Genomic DNA, 13,340 nt, shown 5'->3' on the forward strand with positions numbered 1-13,340 from the left:
TGGGATTTTGCAATCTACTGCATTGATCAATCAAATGGCCTGTGCAAGATCTAGGCATATCTGCAAATATGCAAGATCATATGTAGACATAAGAGCAGAGGTAAAAGAATCACATTTATCCAGAGGACAAAATTCACAAGGAAAAACCTACGAACCTATAGCAATGAAAAAAATGGTCTGGCTTTATGAAGTGATGGAGTTATGCTGACACAAAAGCCTGTCAATTACTGCATTGCATGATTCAGATCACCAAATTGTTGGTATTGGGTATAATATTAATTTTGCTGTAAATTTAATGAAAAAATAGTGTAATGAAGAAATGGCAACTCATTAAAATTAAGAGCAAAGACAATATTCTGTAAAACTAAAATATCCTAAAAATGTGCAGAAAAAACATGCAAATAAGAAACAGTGTTGGATTGTTGGATAACCAGAACACCTTTTCATTTCCTACTATGGAAAAGTATCTTTAAAACAGAACTAGAATGCAAGTAAGAAACATCAATGTGAATGATGTGCCTCCCTTTTTGTTTCACTGCCCATTAAATCAAGCTTAGTACTGTAAGCTAAAACAAGAGAGAATAGCAGCATAAAAAGGACAAGCTGGAAATGCGCAACTCATCAATAAGTAGATTCCACCACATTGTTGGCAAATATATCATGCTTTTGTTAAATGAAGATGAATTTCTGGTTTCGTTTTTGTGCTTTTTCTTCACTCTTCCATTCTATCTGTAGGGCATGGTTTGTTTTTTCTGACAGTTTGAGATTTCTGAGCTACTGCAATGTAGTGCCAACACACACTGTGCACAGTAAGTGAAGAAGAAACAATCTGGCTGTTGTTTCTTGCTTTGCAAATAGTAATTTGCTTCTCATGATTGTATTTCAGATTCTAGTACCAGAAGCCTGTTTTTAGAAAGCTAAATGTTCCTGTCCCACTTTTATCTATCTATTTAAGATGGTTATTCTGATGCAAAATGAAAACTGGCACTCAGTCAAAATAAAAAAACTATGCAAAAGACCAGCATATGTTGCAATATAACTTCAGTAATTACACAAGCAAATGAGAGTTAAAGCAATTGGGTTTATTCACTACTGTTCTGAGTTTTCTGAGGAATCAGGTTTCCAGTATTGAAGGTGTTCATAAAGGTGAACAGAGCGTTAGTAGCAGTTCATTCAACTAAATTTTAATCAATAATAAATTGTAAATAATTTTTAAGACATTGTATGTCATTATTATCTAGCATTCAAATAATAATATGAGAAACACTTTAACACAGATTAAGCAACAAAAGTATCCGATTTGCTACTACCACTGGCTATGGTTAAAATGAAGCCAAATTTCCAACAACAAATTTCAGATCATTTGCCAAAAAGTAATGATATCATGTTAAGAAGTTCCTAGAACAAATAGTGCTATAAATCACATGCCATGTGCAATTAACTATACATTTCATTTAAATTTAATAGGCTATTTACTGCATGATCTTCTTATGTCATAAATTATCATAGCTCTGTTGAAGTCAATGGAGCCTGTTTATACTAGCTGAATCTCTTCTCCTTACTGTTGGATGATTAATGTTGCTTTTTAGCATTCAGTAGAAAAATATGTTGTGATATGAAGAGACATCAAGAAGAGAATAGGCAAATAAACATTAGAATGCCTTGGGACTTTCCAAGAGGTGCTGAAAGCCAACATTTGGGAAGCAAAATAAAAGCACAAATCTCATCATAATTGGTTTACAAGATATTCTGATTACTTTCTTTAAAAAACTTCTAATAAACTCCCAGGGGAAAAATGGGGAGAAGGGAAAGAATCAGTACTGAAATTGAATCCTGCTTAAAAGTAGCCAATCATCACACACGTGAGGTAAGAGGACTAGCTGCCTAATCTAGAGATTATTGAAGATCAGACTGATTCTGCACTAACGACCATTCCTAAACACTGGATTATATAAAATAATCCAGAATCATCCATCTTAATTACTTGTACTTTTGTCTCTTCAAGAATGTAACAATTTAGTGTGTAAATGGTCTATCTAATGAAGAACATCAGCTGTTCATATAAATCAGTATTCACTGCTCATTATCATTTTACCCATTGAAGTAACAGTTTCTTTTTCTTCATTCTAATAGCCTGATTCACTGTGGTTTTATTTCTGAAAAAGACTGAAGACATAATGACCTTTACAAAATAATTAAATGTGATAATTCTGGATCATCTCTTAATTAAACCACAGCTTTGAAACACCCTTTGTGATTCCATCAACAACTGATTGCAGCTAATCTTGAGACAAAGCAATTAATCTTCTTTTCTTTTGATTGCTTTGGTTGATCCCTTATCTGAGAGCAGTTATTAACATTATTTTCCTTCATTGTCATCCGTCTGTGAGAGTGTTTTTTGAATCTGTTTTATATATAGGTATATTCTTAATTTTTCAATGGATTTTGCCACAAAATTCAGCACAAGGGTGTGGGCACTCTTTCACTCTGTTTCTGCTGTTCACTGGGTTTTTACACAAGTACTGGTTCCACGTCAACCACATATGGGGGAGTTTCTTGTGTAAAACTCTTAGATATATTTCTGAGAACAGTCATATTTTGGTCTCTCTATTTCAAATGTCTGCTATGTGAATCTAGTAGTCCCAGTATTCAATGTGACAATATCTAAACAGCTGTTGTTGAGTAGCCAAAAAAGCTGTGATGGGTTTTGTAAAGAACAGAATGTGTTAAAGAAATTGGAGCTAAAGTGAAATTTAAATTTACAGGATTATTTTAATTGTCCTACTTAATTAGTGGAAAACCACACAGAATGTCTTAAACCCCCCAGGGATCAATATCATCCCTATTACATTCTATACAACCTCATTTTGGGAAACAGCATCTGCCATTGAATTGGCCTTGCTGGATATAAAGGTTTTTGTAATCGTTTAGAAAAACATGACCTATTTAAAACCTATTCTGAGGAGACTTACACATTTATTAGTGCTCTATTTCTCTTTCATCCCTGTAAACCTGATGTTGTTCATGAAGGCAAATGCTATACTAATAAGGCTAATCTCCCTCTCTATATTTTATTCAAAAAGGCAGAGGTTCGTTTAGAAGAGCTATATAAGGTCTGTCTGTCCCAATTAAGTTGTGTCAGGAGTCTATCATCTTCATGAATATCCTTCTTCAAAATGTTCCCATGTAAAAACAGCTAACAATTTCAGGTTGTTTCCTCTAAAGTATAAAATAATTACAACGGTCATTTCTCTTTTTTCATACATTTCATGTTATTCAGAAACAAGTTAACAGTAAACTAGTAGTTGATTAACAGATATGTTTCAGAGCCAAACACACAGTTTTGATAATGGGTTGGAATGTACTGAATTACAACAAATTAAGGTTAAGACTAGCAAAGACGGATAGACAGAAATTAAAGCTCCATCAGTAGTCACAGGCAGAGTGTTACAACTTTTCATTAAAATATAGTTGTCAAATTGGTGTACAAACTTTTTTGGTGGTAAAAGGAAATGGAAATTTTGTTTACATTAATAGAGAATTTATAACACCTACGCATTGAGAGCTCCCATCTTTGAAAGATCCTTGGACTTTAACATAAATATCTATGTTGAGTAATTTGTCAAGATGGAAGCAATATTTGTCTCAGTACCCTGAAAATCTCTGAAATATATCTACATTTAGTTACATTTCTGATTATTGTCATTGGGGAATAAAATTGAGTAATCACCATGTTTCAAATTGCATTTCTGCATATGAAATACCTGAGGAGATTGTGGACTGCTGAGAATAACTGAAATGCATAACAATGTTGTTAGGTAGATTTATTGGACATTAAAACCATTATGTCACCACTAAATATCAACCTACAATGTTAATGGTATACTAAATTCCTGCAAATATTAAATGCATTATTTTATATCTATGCTTTACGAGACATGAATGATATTGAAGAAGGTTCCCAAGTTTAAATATTTTTTTAAGATATTTCCAAAACCAAGCCTGTTTCTACCATAAAAAGATAATCACGATTGCATCTTGTGCTCAAACACATGCACGTATGCATACACACACCCACACACATGCACCTACACACGCACATAAACTAATATTCCCCGTAAAATAACAAAGGGATCAGGATTTTCCAAATCCATACATTGCCAGGTGATGCTAAGAAAATAGCTTCAGATTTTTATACAAACATAGCACATATTTCAGGTGATAAACCCAAACTTACAGCTGAAATACAGTGGACCTGTCAGTTGGAATATGCAGCAGATCAGTGTGACAAACAGAAGTGATCTAACAAAAGCCAACTAGGCAAAGTTACAAAAGTAACTTGAATTCAAATAACAATTCTCATTGCTTTCACTTTCTTTGTTTTTATCCTCAAGAGACACTGTTGGTAATAAGCTAGAAATGCAAGCTAAATCATAAAATATTCACTATATTACAGGAAAAGGAACCCACTGTATCTTGGACATAAAGGAATGGAAAATATTTGCTTATCTCTCAACAGCTACATTTCTATGTATAACAAGAAATAATTTTATTTTGTGACGAACTACATTGTTTCAATAAAAAGTCAATGTTATGGAGGCCTTCAAGGAAACCCCAACCTGAGGATCAATAGAGAACTGAGATTTATGTCTGTGCTTCTTTAATCATTACTTTGATGTGTATATTACTAAGTCTTCTAAACAAATATCAATCCTAGAACATTACCAATGAATTTCTGCATAGACATAACTTAAGCTACTGCATACTAATCAAATACTCTCAGGTTTAAAATTATTATTTTTGCAGTCTTGCAACACATAGAGTTGGATCCTGCTGAAAGGTAAGTCTATAAATTCAGATGCACACAAGAAAATAATGTATGTCAGGATACTTGTACAAACATAAAATACTTTACAGGACTAGAATTTGCTACTAGTTCCACTTTTTGTTACTAAATCTTCCAAACCATTGACTGGGATTTCAGATTGGGATTTTTTCTGAATGACTGAGAGGTGTTTGAACACTGCTCTTCTAGTCAGTCTGTAAATTCTTTAGAGAAGAGGCTGTATTTCATCTGTGTGAAGAACAAGCATACAACCCTTTTTAAGTATTAAATGATGGCATTTTCCCTTGTCTGTTATTTTGCATAGCAATACGCTGTCTCTCACTGTCTCTTTCTTCAGCTAGAGGAAGAAAGCCAACATAATCAGGAAATTGAGATAGGAATACCTAGAAGACAATCAATACGAAGATCCATTTAGATTCAAATTGTTACTTCATTCAGACTGTCCCAAAACAATATCTAATGATTTTTTCTCCCTAAAAATCTCAGTTGATTGGTTTGTAAGAGCACAGTCCAACACCACCAAAGTTAATGAGAATACCATCATTTACTTTGGAAGGATAGGAATCAAACTCTATGAGAGATAAAATAGTTATCACATTGCTTAGCTGTTCTTTTCCCAGCTCACGAAGAAAATTTTTCTCTTTCAAGGATTAAGCATGTGGGCGGCTGGTGTAAGTCTAGTGCATCTACAAAATGTGAGGCTTTAAAAAGAAAGGAGATACAATGAGCCACAGGTAGTTAGCAGCTCAGAACAGATATCTGGAGATGTAATACTCTGAAAGCATTCACTCACTATGGCTCAGAAACATATCCAAACCTGCTGCAACTTCAACTCAACATATATCTATACACATACAGTTATTGTTCTGCTTGAAATATCTCATATTAAAATCATACTGCAAAGATCCTCTTGTCTCAACAGCCACAACAAAGGAAGTTGCTGAGCAGTACACAGACTAGTCTTTGGAAAGAATGAGAGAGTGAGTGCAATAAATGGCATTTGCTCTATTTTTTAACTTCAGACGGTAAGTAAAGTAGGCTGTGCCATCTGCTGAACAATTTGACTCCATGCTGTCTCGTCTGCCACTTGTTTAACACGTAATGTTATATGTCACTCTGACAGGAGTGCAACATTAACAGGCCCTAACAGGGTATGTCTCTCAATGGGATGACAGACGATGTCAACTCTGCCTCTGAAATATTGTCAGTTTCGTTTCTATCCTCCACGCTCATTTCTCAAGATTATTAATGATAGTTTGAGACTGAGTTTGCATCACACTGAGTTTAGGCCTTGACAATTACTCCCTGTCCTTTCCAGAAGGGAGGCCTGTGGGTGTTATGGCAATATCATTTTATTCTTCTATTTCACATCTTTTTTTCTTTATGTTTTTATCACACTCACTCTGTCATCTGCTCTGCCTTTTTCTGTGATTTTTTTTTTTTTTAACTTAACATTGCCTCCTCATAAAGAAACCTCAAGCTTCTCTGTTCAGTTTCTCCCTCTATGCCATCCCTACCTTCGGTACACAGAAGTACACAGGGGTACAAAGAGGAGTTGCTCTGGCAGGGTACAGAATTTTTGGCTGCTCTGAGTTATGCCTGCTGTTAACCTAGAGCACTAAATTAGAGCCTGCAAACAGGTCATACATTGTTATGATCCCTTTACGATACTTTAAGCAGAAAACTATCTATTATCACTAGATGTTTACCAGAGAAACTGTCATGGTTGCTACGTCTATCTCTCTTTTGTATGCTCTGAGCAAATCAAGGTCTTGCATTTCACCTGTAGAACCAGAAGCTGATAAAACTTTCCAAATAATAATAACCACAGATCACCTTGCAGGTCCAGCAGCATATAAAACATTTCATGCTTTCTCTCTTTGAGAATAAGTGATTTATGATCCTGTTAAAATAGAGTATTTTATATAGTAGTTGGAACAAACCATGGGAGCAACTTCATTAAAAAAACAGTTACAGAGAGGTTATTGAAACAAAAGTAGTCCTAGCACTGGTAAGGCTTATGAGCTCCATCACAGCAATGTATTAACATGTCTTTATGGCTTCCAAGCCAGAGCTGGCTTCCATTCAGACAGCTCAGTGTGCAAGCAGATCAAAAGCATGACTGTCTGCAGCCGTTTTTGCAGACAAAGACTCTGCTGCTTTCTCTGACTCATCCTTCTTAGGCTGGTTTTGATGCTCCCCAATGAAAACACACTAAAGCCGTTAAAAGTATTTATGCACGCTTTCCTAAGGCCCCAGAAGCTAAGTGCTGGTGGTCAGCAGGGCTTCCATCTGTTTTCTTGTTGGAAAGACTCTGCTAAAATCATAAGCTGAATGCTCATTTGACCACATAGCACACACAAGAAAAAAAAAAAAAAACAACAGTGAATGATGAAGATTCAATATTTACTTTACTTAAAATCAGCTTATCTTATAAAATTTTACTTACAACCAGAATTAACTGCACTTTTTAACTCATTAAATACATAGATAATCATAGCTCTGATTTGATCTGGAAGCAGTAGTCAGATCTAAGTGTATCACAAATCAGAGCAATTATTGAGACACGCTACCTAATAAAAGCAGTCCATTTTTTCCTAGCTCCCAAACTGTAGGAAATGTCCATGATCTTTATTTCATCAAAAAGTCTTGTTGCCACATGCCACTATTGCTCCACATCTGAAGAGCATTATAAAGTTCCTTTATTTTTCTGTTGTGGAATCACCATCCCTTATGGAAATGTTTACTAATACTAAACACGCATCATCTTTTAAGAACTATAGACTAGCAAAAGCATATCAAAATTGCCTTTGACTTTCTACATTCTTTTCAGGGCACAGAGTCAAGTTGCAGGCCAAAACAATTAATATTTCAAAGTTTTCAGATATCCATGCCTATCATAAAAAATATCTACAGAAAATCCTCAATTAAAAATCATAGTATATAGCTTTTTTCTTGAGACACAACAAAGCACTTGAAAGACAGATAAATCTTGCCTAGCCAGCAGATACCACTTTTCTACAGGCTAGTCTGCAACTCTTCAAACAGGCTTCCTTATGAACTAAGGTCTTCCATCCTGTATAACATGTTTTTATCATCATTTTGTGCCAAAGATGTCCAGCATAAGCACAAAACAGGATAGCTTTGTTAATAATAATAATTAAAAATTGTTAGAAAAATAACTATAAAGCAGACTAACTATAATTTAAAGACATTCACATACATTTATACTCTCTTATCCCCTGGGAAAAAAACAAAATTCATCTCCAGGACAGCTTTTCAGACTGCAGTTTATTAGCTACTGGAACATACTCAGACACTGTTGTGAACAGAGTCATATAAAAATGAACTAAGGTCAGCTTTTCAGCCTGTAGTTTATGAACTACTGGAACATACTCAGATACTATTGTGAAAAAAAGTCATATAAAAAATCACAGATAACAGAGTAGTATTGCCAATGCTTAAAGCTGAACGTAATAAACATAGTATTAAACAGCAAGGGTGCATGCTCCCATTGCGTCTATACTTGTGCACCTCCCAAGCAGCTGCATAAAATAAGGACATCCCCATTTGTTATGATTTTAAATAGTTTGGAATACATTAAGATGAAAGATACAATGTCAAGATATTGTATTACTGGGTGGCCAGTTCCTAGTTCACTGCTTTTGACATTTTTTTTCTTGATGTCAGCTTCAAAATACAGTTTCTACTGAAAGATTTTTGCTACAGTATTTTACACTGATCTCACGACCTCCCTTGATGTCCAGGAATCCTTCACTATAACGGGAAGTGAATAATAGAATAAGCAAATATCGCACAGCACCTCAAACATAGGGCTATCAATCAGTAAACTTCACAGGAACTCTCTCCTCCTGAGAAGAAATAAGACAAAGTCTTCTCACATGTGGTTTCTAAAACTTTGTGGATCTTTGGTTCAAGAAGAGGGTGCTAACCTCAGAATCTTTCAAAATTTCTAGCCAGATAATTGCATCTTCCCGGCCAACATTCCCCGGGCAGATGCAATCAAATTTAGTACTGTTTCTCATGAACTATCGTGCCTTTGAGAGTTGCTCTGAAGTATTAAATACTGCCTTTTTTTATTTTCCTTCAAAAACATTTCTGCCACAAGAAAATTATTGCTCTATGACACTTCTGTGTGTTGCAGGAGCAATAGGAGATTATAATATTCTGATAGCCTTAGGAAAAGGTATTAAGGAATACACCAGTATTTATAAAATAGTGAGTGGTGTTTTAAATATCTCTTTACATCAGAGCTTCCAACATGACATTGAAATCTATGGAACACACACTGCATGAGTGGACTCCCAGTATTTATCAGCTTTTCATACAAGGAATGAGAGTATTAGAAACACCAAATGCATAACAATTGAACTCAGTGACATTTTCTTTCTCTGATGGAAATAAGATCCAAAATACCTTATGTCATATATCCCAAAACTATGGCACCCAGACTGAAAGTCTCAGAAAAAAAATTGCTTGCACAGCTGAACCTCTTTACAGTAGTAAAACAGTCCTGTGGGCTGCAGAACTAATGAGGTCTGGTTTCCTATGGGTTATGTTTAATGGTCAGATCCCCTGATGTCTAAAAAGGTGCAAGCTCCTGCTTTCCCACATTCAGGTTCTCAGTCTCCAATAGGAATTTGCTTTCAACATTTAATTCCTCTTCCAAAAGGAACAGCGGGGCTGAGAGAAAGAGGAGGGAAAACACCATAACAGAGCCTTTTTCCTGTATCCAGCTGCCTGTTTTCAGGCTAATAAAATGACAGCTATATGTATGTGTCTCTTGCTAGAACCTGATCAAAAAATATCACAAGTTGGTAGGGGTGAGATAGATGGAGAGATATCATGTAAACCTCATCTCACTAAAAGAAGGCAATATTCAACCACATTCTTGTATTTTCAGTAAATTATTTCCACAATCAGGTAGTTGTGGAAATAATTTACTGAAATTATTTTCCAGTCCTTCCTTAATCTATTTCTTCCTTAACCTAGTTCAGACTGCTGTTCTTCATCTTACTGATCACAACAGTATGTGACTCAGGTTATATTCAAGAAAATGTCCACTTGTATAAGTAAATATGTTTTCTTATGCAAAATTCTTAATGAAGCAAGAAAGCACTTGCTAAACCTCATGCACAAAGTTGTTTTCCTACCTAATTGTTGGTAACTCATCTTGTTTTCTCCAATCTCTGCAGAATTTTTCTCATTTGTTTTATATGCTTGGACATTAGAGTTTTGTTTTTTTCCCTCTCTCTTTTTCCCTCACTTTGTATCTCTGTAAGCATTTTATAGTCTATTTAGGTAAATTCACTTGTTCTGGGGAGATGCAATTCTTTCAGCTTTGCCTATCACTTTCAAAAGAAAGGTAGCAACAGTGAAAAATGTAATCAAGCTTTTAAACATGGAAGCTCAATTAAAATATAGCCACAGAGATAAAATAAAATCTACTGTCAAAATCATGATTTAGTCTCTTCCGTCAGCAGCTTCTGAAGTATTAGTAGGAGTAAATTGTTTTCTCAAAAGTTTGAAATCAATTCAATGAAATGGAACAGCATAATGACTAGTAATCTTAGTACTTTAAAGTAATAGAAAGAATTTAAACTTCCTAAAGAAATATATTTACTGGGCAATTTAAAATTGAGAATATTTTCAAAATATGTTATCTTCAAAATGGATTGCCTCTCAACCAATTGAATAATTCAGTCAAAGCTAAGAGCGCTTGAGAAAAAAATCTATCAAGTGAGCAAGAACAGTTTAATAGTACAATAACAGAAAGTATAACAAAATTTCTCAGTAATGTCAAAGACTAAATTCTACATCAAAAAGGGAAACATCCGTATCTCATACATGCCAAAAACCTCCTAGACAATCTTGGTTAATTGAAATAAGGTGAAATCTTGAATATCTAACTCTTTTTTTAAACAAGTTCTATCTGCATTAGAAAACACTGAAATGTTGCGTGCTTTGTTATAGGGACAGCAGTGCTTCATCTTAGGTCTCTTAGTACTGCAAACACCCTGCTTGACTATTCTCCAAGCTGGAGACAGAAGCAAGGCTGTTAAGTATCAGTGCTAGAGCTAGACACAACCTTGTAAGTAGAAAAAAATAATCCATTCTCAGTTCAGAAATAACGTTCATGTGGTGCCCTTAATCTGAATTGATTATGTGGGAAGTCGAAAACAACTTTTAAAGAGCAATGTTACTTCTCTGAACTATGTGTTGCTATGTTTGTTTACAGGGAGTTGAAATCACACAAGGAGTAGACCTGTGGATGAAATCAGATCTGCTCCCACTGCTAAATAAGAACATTCACTTAAAGTGAATTTTGACAGACTCACCTTTGGCATAAAGCTCCAGTTCTAGAATGCATTTAGCTAGCATCAAAGACAGTGAGCACTCTGGCTCTGAATTTCCAGCTCCAGACTTGAGTCCAAACATAAGAAAAACAGGAATCCTCTCTTAAAAACTAAGAGTGTTGCAAGGTGCAGGGACTAGTAAAATCAGAGTCTAACCCACAGTAAGAAGAAATTAAAGATAGTAATTTCATTTTTCATCTCTATGCAAGGATTAGCAAGTACAGAATCAAACACTGAGCTAGTAGCTATTCAAATAATCTGGCATGTGTTTGTCATCACTGATTCATCCGCACTGAAAAACAGATGCTCTTAACTTGACATGTTTTTTATGAAAGTCTTACATGGAAATATAACTGTAGGCTATTTACTATTATTTTATTCTTTAGCATGCTTTCCTTTTTAAGCTTGGTGTAATAAAAAAGTAATTATTGGTCTTCATAACCTTTTTGTTTGTTTAGTGAAGAATAGATTATATGATAAACAACAATAAAAACTCTGATGTCTTATGGCTTGATTCTTTTTTTACATATGGTTATGGAACTCCAATTTACTTTGGTGGAAATTCTCTGGAATTACAGCAATGTGCATGAGCTTGCAGTGGGGCCCTATGATTTTTCCAGTATGTAAGTACAATATGTGAGTATTTTAATAGGATGCAATGGGTGTGGGGGATTATTCTTTGCTGTAATAGACCATTTTCAAAAAGCTTACCCATCTACTGCTTATTTCAGCATCAGACTGAAAAATAGATGTGGTAGAGAGGTCATTTCTCCTTATGCTGTTTTATTATGTTTCCTTATAAGATATCTCCTGTTCTTGATATATCCTATTCCTCCTCATAATGGTGGATGTCATTAGACATCACTAGCTCTTCTTTGACCAGTTTCAAATGATGTGTGTGTTTGTTAGTGTCCTGCTACCCTCTCACCTTTCCCAACCTAACTTCTATATGTGCTATTCGGTCCTATTGGATTTCAAGAATTCACCTAAAATGGAGAACTTTATATTAAAACATGGTTTTGATGGTCCTCCACTTTAAGCAAAAGTATTTTTAGTGTTTCTCTCCTAAATTTCAGGTTTCTAAAACATTAGTAATCACATATTTTGGAGTAAGTACTGCAATCAATTACACTAAAGACTATGAAGAGTCTATCAATATATCCAAAAATTTTAACTTTTCAGATGGAAAAATTGTCATCATTTGTGTGCTGTAAGCATGAAACACATTGAATGGTTCCATTATAGAAGCAGCTTAGACAAAATGAACTTATCAATTTGTTTTGTTAACCCTCTCAAATATAATTCTAGGTCAGTCTAGGGTTAGGTTGTAGCACTTCTACTCATGTTAACTTGTACTTTGCCAAAAAGTAGATTCCGGCTTTCAGTGTGGGCAATACTACACAATTTTCCAGCTGACATATAGTAAATATACATGAAAAAAAAGGTTGTTTGATGTGATTAGCCTTAAATTAACCTTCTTGAATTCTTGCTTAATTAAATTAAATTACCCCACATTTGCAGTGACTACTGACATTGACCGAACCTCAGCTGAAAAATGTCTTGTAATAGATACACGAGTTTGAAGGCATGTTTGGACCTTGCAATTAACTGAAAATTTTTTAGAGTTTTGTTGATTTTGTATTTGTTTGAGGTTTTTTTCATGGAGAGCTCAAAAAAATCCGGACATTGTTTTTCCTATAAGGTGGTCCTGAAAGAGGACCTTCTGTGGCCTGCAAGCATCAAAACACCCATTCTGAGTCTAGCAAGCAACATTGCCTTTTACCTTTCAGGCATACATGCTTACCTTTTACACTACCAGAAGACCTGCTGCCATTTCAGAGACCTGCACTGAAGGAAGGAAAAGCTATCAGACTGTAAGAGTCAAGTGCAAGTTTAGCCCTTGAGAAGCTGAGAGGTAATCTACACAAAATGAATTAATGCCCTTCCAACACTGAGGATTAGGTAAGATTAAAATATTACTTTTTATATTCTAAAAAATCCCCACCTAATGAGCAACATGACTCACAAATTTTTAAAAAGCAAATTTCATGCCTCATTCATTTCTCAATTGAATCTTCCAGTTGGGCTGACAAATTGTTTGCTTTGCCTTAGCCTGT

The sequence above is a fragment of the Colius striatus genome, chromosome 1, assembly GCF_028858725.1.
Source record: "Colius striatus isolate bColStr4 chromosome 1, bColStr4.1.hap1, whole genome shotgun sequence".
NCBI lineage: Eukaryota > Metazoa > Chordata > Aves > Coliiformes > Coliidae > Colius > Colius striatus.